Source organism: Pinus tabuliformis, chromosome 2_2 (genome assembly GCF_031772625.1).
Source record: "Pinus tabuliformis cultivar Carrire ecotype Pingquan chromosome 2_2, CPIR1, whole genome shotgun sequence".
NCBI classification, from domain to species: domain Eukaryota; kingdom Viridiplantae; phylum Streptophyta; class Pinopsida; order Pinales; family Pinaceae; genus Pinus; species Pinus tabuliformis.
Genome location: NC_142300.1, coordinates 1189245163 through 1189254457, shown reverse-complemented (window position 1 = coordinate 1189254457; position 9295 = coordinate 1189245163).

Sequence of the window (9295 nt, the reverse complement as noted above, 5' to 3'; positions counted from 1 at the left end):
GTACACTTGGCCAGCTCACCCTCCATCACCAGAAATATCCATAAACTGCAATAAGTACTCCTTCCTGAGCACTCTCACCACCTTTTCCTTCATTCTCTCCTCGAAACTCCGCTCTTGCAATCTCCTCATGCCCCCACAGCTTCGTAACCATCATTCTCCATTGATATCTCCCATATTTCTACTCTCGTTGTTGTCTACAGGAGCACTTACACGTTCTACAGGAGAACCTACAACAATTCTACAGGAGGGACAACAGTGTTCTATACGAGGGCTAGTGAGTGGTTTTGAAGGGAGAAAACACGGGTTTTAGCACAATTCTTAGGTTGAGGAGATAGATTCTATGCATACCCACATTGAACATCAAAATATGCAAGTAGTGATTTAATTTTGAGGAAGAAATAAATCCTTTAGGTGGAGGAAATTCATAACAGAATTTCTGCTTATTTCTTAAAAAAACACAGTCTTCCTGTTTCTCTATTTTTCTTCAAAAAAATTTGTCTCCTTCTCCACATTTGGATTCCCAAAGAAGCATAAAAAAAATGATAGGAAGTTTTATGAGGAAGGAGCCCACCAACTCCTCCAGGCTCCATGCACATCCCCAAGTAGTAGACATATTCACAAGAGAAAATTGGATGAACTTTCTTGAGAAATTCTGAGGGTTTAATGAGGACATTGCTCAAGAATTTGCCCACTCTTTGGTCCCTCACACCAGAACACATGCCACTGCCACCTTTAGATGCCTTTCCATGGAGGTAACCCCTGAATTTATCAGTACGGTCACTACCCTTCCTCTTCGATTTCCTTGGAGCAAGGATGAGAAACCAATTGGACAACCTGCTAAGAAAAACTTCTTCCAAAACAATGAAACCCCTGTAGAAGATAAAAATTGCATAAGAAGCGATAGCATACCATATCCTTGGGATGACGTTAACTACCAGATAATCAAGTATATTTCCTGTGAGGGGAGGTAAATCATTGTCTATGGTTACCACTTTAGAATCCTTCATTAATTAAGGTATGGCATGGACACTCCAAGCCCTCAGAAGCTCAGCATCCCCTGCTTCCTCCTACAATCCCTCATTGGCTCCAGTACTAAAGTAAAAGTAGGAAATCCAGAGCAGCTAGCTCACCATGGGTTAATCAAAATTTTAGTGGAAGAATACCTCCATACATTCACACTCCCCATAGCCTGGGAAATCTTCAGAAACATGACAGCTGAAGATGACATAAAGACCCTAACCTATGATATCAGTCCCACTGGTAGTGAGGAGGAAGAGTAGCAAGGGGGAGAAGGTGAAGCAGCTGGGGATTTAGAAGAACAAGAAGGGAAGAAGGAAGAAACCAAGATAGAGGAGGAGGAAGTTGAAGAAATAGAGCAGGGATAAATAGAGACAGAGAAAGAGATAGAAGGAGGAGAAAAAGGGGTAGAAAATATAGAAGTGTCCCTTGAGACCCTAGAAAGATAGGTAGCAACTACTCTCACTACCCTCAACACACCAATTAAGCCAAAACAAAAGAGGAAGAGGTAGACCTCAATGTATTTCAGGGCTAGGAAGAGCACAAGAATAAAAATGGGGAAACCCCATGCTTCTTCTAAAGTGCCAATTATTATTGAAGATTCACCCTCTACCCAAGGAAAAGAATCCCCTTCCAAGGCACCTATCACTTATGAAAGGGGGACTCCTAGATCTCCCATATGGAAAGAAAAAGTAGAAATACAAGACTCAAAAACAGTCCTACAGGAGGCACAAACTGTTCTATAGGAGACCCTGTTAAAACTACAAGAGACCCAAAAGCTAGAAAAATGGGTAGAAGGATAGCCACAGTGAAAGGAGGAAACAACAGAGGCACAAGAACCTGATCCCCAGCCTAGTCTTGACTCCTAGTATAGTCTTCTGAGGGGGGAAGAATAATTCCACAAAAATTTGCAATTCCACTATTCTTTGAACTGGAGAAAGAAAGAATAAGGACCCATAGGTGGATGCAAATAGCCAAATCCAAAGGGGTTGAGGATATTGGCCATATGGAGAACAAACTCAGAGAAATGGGTAGAGAGTTGAGTGCTGTCAGACACAGAGAAGTAGTTGCAAGAAGCCAACTTAAAATAGAAAATGATTTTCCAAGGAGACAGCTGCAAGAGAAATAGACCCAACTGTCATGCATGGCCAGCTGGTCCATGGAGGCATTACAATGTAGGCAACCAGCAAAATCCTATGGCCTGTATCTCAAGGACAAATGGTTGAAATTTCAAATAAAGACTTTGGCACAAAGAGGCACCATGCCTTTCCAAGATTACAAGCAGTTTATGGACCTCTGTGACCAAAGCACATCAGAAGATAAGGCAAAGATGGCAGAATTCTACCTGCATAATATGGCCCTCATAGACATGAATGTGTGGGACCCCAATGCTAGGCTAGGGGACTTGCAACTAATGGCCATGGCCTCATGGATGAACCATGAAGAGTTAAGGGCAACAGAAATAAGAAGGTTGATGATAAAGGAGTAGAGTGAGCCATTAATGATCAGAGTTGAGCCATCAGACCCCATGGCCCTCATCAGCGCACATAACCTGCTTGCCCATAATCCTCAGATTTCCCCTAGATATATAAGTGATCAAGCACAAGCCATTACACATTTTGAGGATATGGAAAGATTACTTGGAGATGACTACGTACATGCCTGTATGAGGAGATGGAATACCTTACCACACAGTCTGCAGATCAGGGAATATCATTCACCAATGAGGATGAGGGAGGCATTAAGGAGAGTGCCCATGTATAAGCACTGCATGCAGAGGTTGAAGGTCAATTGAATTGGCCTAAAATTGAGTCCCCCACTACTGCTAGGCATGCTGGAAAGCAAAAGAGAGGAAGAAGAGTTGGAGCAGTGGGGAGACGTAGACAGGAAGGCAGGATTCTATGACAAGGAAGAGGAGACCACAGTAGAAGCATGGGATGCTAGGGAGGCCACCAGGGCCATAAAAGATGAGGAGATGGACTAAGTTTCTCAGAAGATGAGCAACACTTTCAGTAGGGGGTTGATGATGAGCCTCATAAATGGGTAATTATATGGGCTCATTTTACCTCCTAACCTAGTCAAATCAACCATTCTCCTAGCTTATTGTGTGATTTTAGAATTATATTCATGCTTATAGAGTGAGTTGAGTTAGTTATGATGCCATGTGATCTAATATCTGTTTAATGTAGATTATTGATGAATTTTGTGGTCAAAGTCAAGGATCCAGTGGAAAAATGGCAGCAATAACTCTAAGTGGACAAAGGAGACGACTTATAGGATGGAATCACCCTTATTTATTACTCCTCATTTCGAATTCCCCTTCATGCAACTCAAAGTACAAGCAGCCAATTCATGCATTAGCAGGCAGCCGAGCAAGTGGAGGATACCTTATTATTATCTCGAGTTTTGGGAGCCGAGCCTCTCTGATTTTGAGGACGTTGTTGGGAGCTTCATTTGTATAAGTAGAGAGGACTAGGGCCTCACTAGGGTTGGATTTTTGTTGGATTTTTGTTGCAATATTTCTTATGTAAACTCTGCTCATCTTAAAGCTTATTATTTTGACAATTCATGTAATCTTGTTATTATTTTGGAAATAAATATGGAATCCTTTTTGAGTTAGCACTGAGTTACCTCAGAGGATTGAAGCTCTTGGGTTACGGCCCAATCCAAGCAGTGAAGCTCCTCTTAACTTGTATTTGTATTTTTTGTTTCAGTTGTAGATTAGATTGTTGCTAGATGTGTTTCTTTTCTAGTTAATAATAAGTTGCTTTTGATGGTTTAGTAGCTTACTTCCATTTGTGCTTTCTATAGCAGATTAAGTAGTGATAAAAAAAAAGATCCAAAAGGCTAGCAACAGTGCCTTGGCCTCTCTTCCTCCCTTTGGGACCATGATTTGAGGCAAAGTCCCTCTTGCTGCCCCAAAAACACAGATTTTCCTCATTCATAGGATCTCTAGTGTTTGCAGCTTCTTAGTTGGTTCATAGTCTAGTTTAGCTTTGCTTCAGAACTTCTTCATCATGCTCATTTCCTTATTTTCAACAGTCTTCTTTCATGCTTTATTTTCCTGCAATGGTTATCAACATTTCCTTTCATAGATCATAGTTTACTTGATGCAAAAACTCTATTTTTTAGATACACTTATTTCCTTGCTTGCTTAATCTCATTGGTTGACTGTCAGTTGTTTATGTAGTAGATATCTTCTAACAGTAGGCTAGCCTATCATCCATTCCATTCTCCATCTTATCCATGCCCTACAGGTCACCCAAGTCTCCCCTCAATTCTGCCTTAGTTTCCTGCATTTTCCATAGAATTCCTTCCTCTCTCCTTGAGTAGATCCTATCATATTTCTCTCTCCTAATGATTCTTGGTAGACCCTAGGTGCCCTAACACTTCATTCCAACCTTCATTCACCTTTTCCACCCACTCTCACACCCTCAAAACAACCAAAACTTCTCTCGGCCTCCTCCTGTAGAACGTTGTTTTTCCTCCTGTAGATTTTCCTGTAAGCTTTTTGTTGAAGGCCGAGCGTGGGAAAAGCCTCCAGAAGGCCACCTGAGACCTCCTAGGACCCATCCACACCATCCTACATCCTCTCCAGTCCCAAAACCACTCTCCATCACCACCTATTCGTTGCCACATTCACAAACAAATAAATTACATGCATGACACATTCACATAAAAATCCAAAAAGATTCTTTTTGTTCATTTAATTCCAGAAATAGCTTAGGTAGATGTTGTTTACTTCCTTGAGTAGGTAATGACATTCTTTTCATGGTTTTCACAGTGCTTTCTACAAAAGTAGGATTAGTGGGTAACTAGGATTTCCTTGGTTTGTTTTACATTTCAGTCTTCCTTACTACAAGTAGAATAGCTTCAGTAGAGTAGTCTCTCTTTTTCCTTTCATCACATATAGAGCTTCTTCTGGAATCCATAGAAGTTGGCTTGAGCTCCTAGTGATCTTGCACTATCTGACCAACTGCAACCTGCAGTAAGAACTATTACTTGTGCATATAGCACTGTCACTTTAAAGTTTGTTATGAACTACCGGGTTGATAAGAGTAAAGTAGGCAGCCCGGGAGTTGCAGCATAATGCTGCAACACTGATGCTCACCACATGTGCAATGTCTGGTCTAGTATAGATCATCGCATACATCAGGCTACCGACTACACTTGCATATGGAACACAGGACATGTCCTCTTCCTCTTCTTGTGTCTTGGGACACTGTTCAGCAGATAACTTTACACTTACAGGAATAGGAACCTTCACATATTTACTATCCTACATATTAAACCTCCGCAATATTGTTTCGGCATAGTTCCTATGGTTTAACTAGAGCTTCCTCTTTGTCCAATCTCTTTTAATTTCCATGCCCAAAATATAGTTTGCAACACCAAGATCTTTCATGTCGAATTTGAAGGACAAATGGGTTTTCAAATCCTGGATAATTTCTTTGTCATTTCCAACCAGTAACATATCATCCACATACAAGACCAGATAAATAAAAAAGTCACCAATTAATTTAAATACACACAGTGATCTACTTTTCTTCTGGTGAAGCCAAGTCCCCGTATAAATGTATCAAATTTCTGATACCACATCCTTGGTGACTGTTTTAACCCATACAGAGACTTCTTTTACTTGCATACAAGTTCTTTCTTACCCTTCACCGCAAAGCCTTCAGGTTGCTTCATGTAGATCTCCTCTTCCAGATCCCTGTGAAGAAATGTTGTCTTCACATCTATTTGTTCTACCTCAAAATCAAAAGCAGCAACAACAGATTAAAGTAATCTAATAGAAGCTACCTTGGAAAGAGGAGAAAAAATATCACTAAAATCAATTCCCAACACCTAGGAATAACCTTTTGCTACCAACTGAGCTTTGTATTTCTCCACCTTTCCTTCTGCATTTGTCTTCTTCTTCAACACCCATTTGCTGCCAATGGGTTTCCTTCCAGCTGATAACTCCACTAGATCCCAAGTATCATTTTTGTGCAAAGATGCCATTTCATCAACCATGGCCTCTTTCCAGAGTTTTCCATCTTCCTTCACAATCCTGCGATCATCATCTGTAATAGATAAAGCAAAATTTGAACAGAAAGCAGATGGAATATACCTTTTTGGCTTCCTTCTTTCTCGAATTGATCTTCTCACACTTGGAGTTTGTGGCTCTTCATCTTCTGATTCCTCCTCTACTGTAGAGTCTGATTCTTCGCCCTTTAGCTCAAACTCTATCTTCTCAGGTTCCTTTGGTAGGAATTCATGTTTCATAACATCTTTCACCTCTCTGAACACCACATCTCGGTTGTACACAACCTTCCTTGTTATTGGGTTCCAAAGCTTATAACCCTTTAAACCATCCTTATACCCAATAAAGATGCACTTTTTAGATTTACTATCCAATTTGGTTTGTTTCTCCTTTGGAACATGTACATATGCATCACATCCAAATACCCTCCAATGTGAAAGAGAGGGTTTCTTACCAGTCCATACCTCTTGTGGAGTCTTATCCTCCAACACTGATGAAGGTGATCTTGACGAGGTAACATGTTGTCTCCACCACCTCTACCCAGAATTCCTGTCCTAACCTGGCACCACTAAGCATGATTCTTTCCCTTTCCATCAATGTCTTATTCATTCTTTCTGCAACTCCATTTTGCTAAGGTGTATATGGAGTAGTATTCTACCGTGCTATACCACAATTCTTATAGAATTCTTCAAATTCCTTACTGCAAAACTCTCCACCGTTATCTATCCTCAGCGCCTTTATCTTTTTCTCTGTCTGGTTTTCCACCAGAGCCTTAAATTCTTTAAACCTATCAAAAACTTCAGATTTCTTTTTAAGGAAATATATCCATGTATTCCTTGAGAAGTCATCTATAAATGATACATAGTACACAGACTTACCTAGTAATGGAGCCTTCACAGGTCCAAACACATCATTGTGCACAAGCTCTAATATCTGTTTTTGCCCTCTTACCACCAGAGGGGAAACTCACCTGATTCTACTTCCCATATACAAAATTTTCACAGAAATCAAAATCCAAAGAGCTATTACTCATACCTTCCACCATAACCTTTACCATGAAGTATTCGAAGGCCCTTCTCTCCAATATGTCCAAGCCTTTGATGCCACAGCATGGTCTTCTCTCCAGAGACCACTAGATTTTCTGCTCCACTTTCAGGAACCACGGAACTATTGTAACCATCAACAACAGCGCTACCTTGTAGCTTGTACAGAGTTCCAATGCAGGAATATGGAGAACACCCAGAAGCATTCTAACCCTTCCACCTTGCAACTTCAACTTTACTTTTCCGTGACCAATGATTCTAGCCTTCCTATCATCCCCTAAGAAGACATCACCACCACCGCATTTCTCATACTCACAGAACCACTCTCTATGGGGAGTGAAGTGAAATGATGCACCTGAGTCAATCAACCATGCCTCGTGATCTACATGTGTACTTGAAGAAGCTAAATATACATCCCCATATTCATCTGAGGTGGTTTTCGCCTTTGTAGAAGGAGCATCATCAGATCCCTTTCCTTTGTCAGGAGCTTTAGATTTATAGTCCCTTTTGTAGTGCCCTACCTTTCCGCATTTCTAGCACACCACCTTTAAAGGTTTTCTTGGAGATTTAGATCTCCCTCTAGATTTATACCTTCCACTTGATGAATTATTTTTACTTTTGTTCCGGGACCATCCTTGTAAAAACAAGGCATCACCATTCTGGCTCTCCATATTTTTCCATCTCATTTCCTCCGTCAGCAAGGATGAGACTATTTCATCAAACTGCAAGGCAGTTGCATTGCTACCTATTGCAATAACCAGACTATCCCACGAATTTGGTAGAGAACACAACAAACTGATGCACTTATCTTCATCTGAATTTTTGATATCTGTTAGGGCCTAGATCGACCTTAGGCTGAGAAAGGCAGGTCTAGGGTAACATCAAACCACGCTTAACTTGGTAGCTAGCCCTACCAGGTCGGGAGAGGGCTCTCTCCTTGTCAATCTCAATGAAAATTTATCAAGGAAGTCTTGAGATGACTGATATAAATACTAATTTTAGGCTAGCTATGTTTTCTTAGAAGAATTTGATTGATTTTAATGGTTGGTTGCTGGATCAGATGGGGAAGGCAGCTTTGGGTCCAGGAAATCAACACAGATTTGCAGAGGTTTTTGTGGCGCGAGGTAGGCAAGTGTTTTATCACTTTGAAATGGGTGTAATGGTGATTCTAAAGACTAGTGAGGGGCTGGAGAGGGCATGCAAAAGTCATGAGTCCTTTTCAAATAGTAGAAAACATGTAAAACTAAATAAACCCCAAGGCAGAGCAATGAAATATCAATGAATTCTACCTTTTAAGCTTGATTCATTTAGATATGAAGAATAAAAGATATGATGGCACACATAAACATAAGATCACTAAATAATTGAGAAGAAAACAATGCTAAATCAGATTACCACAAGAATCCCAAAAAATTCTGCAAAATCCTGGTTTATTTCCTTGCCAAACTGCAGAAGTGATGTACAATAGTGCTCAATGCATCCACAAAAGTCCAACCTTGACAAATGACTAAGAAAGTACAAGATATAGGCAACAAACCACCCATGCTAGCCTTTAGGGGTCGAATCCATGAGAATAGGGGTGGTTTCAACCATATCTAAACTAGGAATACAAAAATAGGCAGTGGAACAGCTTGCCTCTAAAACCTAGGAAACTGATTCATTCAACTCTAAACCACCTACAACTGATGTATCTACTTTATCAAGTCAATTTTTATAATTTTTACATAATAGTACATCAATTTACATCATGTCACATCATGATTTTGACCATAAGAGAGAAAAATTAAAACTAGAAGAAAACTAGGTGAAAAACAGAGTTTTTGAGCAAAATTGGCACTTTTTCATCCTGTGCATAGCACCATTTTTTCTGTGCATAACACTTTTTCCAAGCTACTTTTGGAGGGCTTCCCAAGGTCCAAATCAGGTGCAGGATAGCTCGTTGGAAATCCCTGTGAGTCTACTTTCTAGAAAAACTTGAATTTTTTTATTTGGAGTCCATTTGCCCCTCCAAAATTGCAATCTCCCAAGATTGCTTCCTGTGTGGCCAAAAAGTGGCAGAGAGGGCATTTTTTGGGTGTTTTTGGCCCTTTTGGAGGTCCAAAACTTGTCAAAATTTCCTAGTAATTTCTGAGCATGCATAAATTTTCATAAGGAATCCAAAAATTCCAAGTTTTCTTCAAATGGAGGTACCTATCAAAAGCGAGCACCG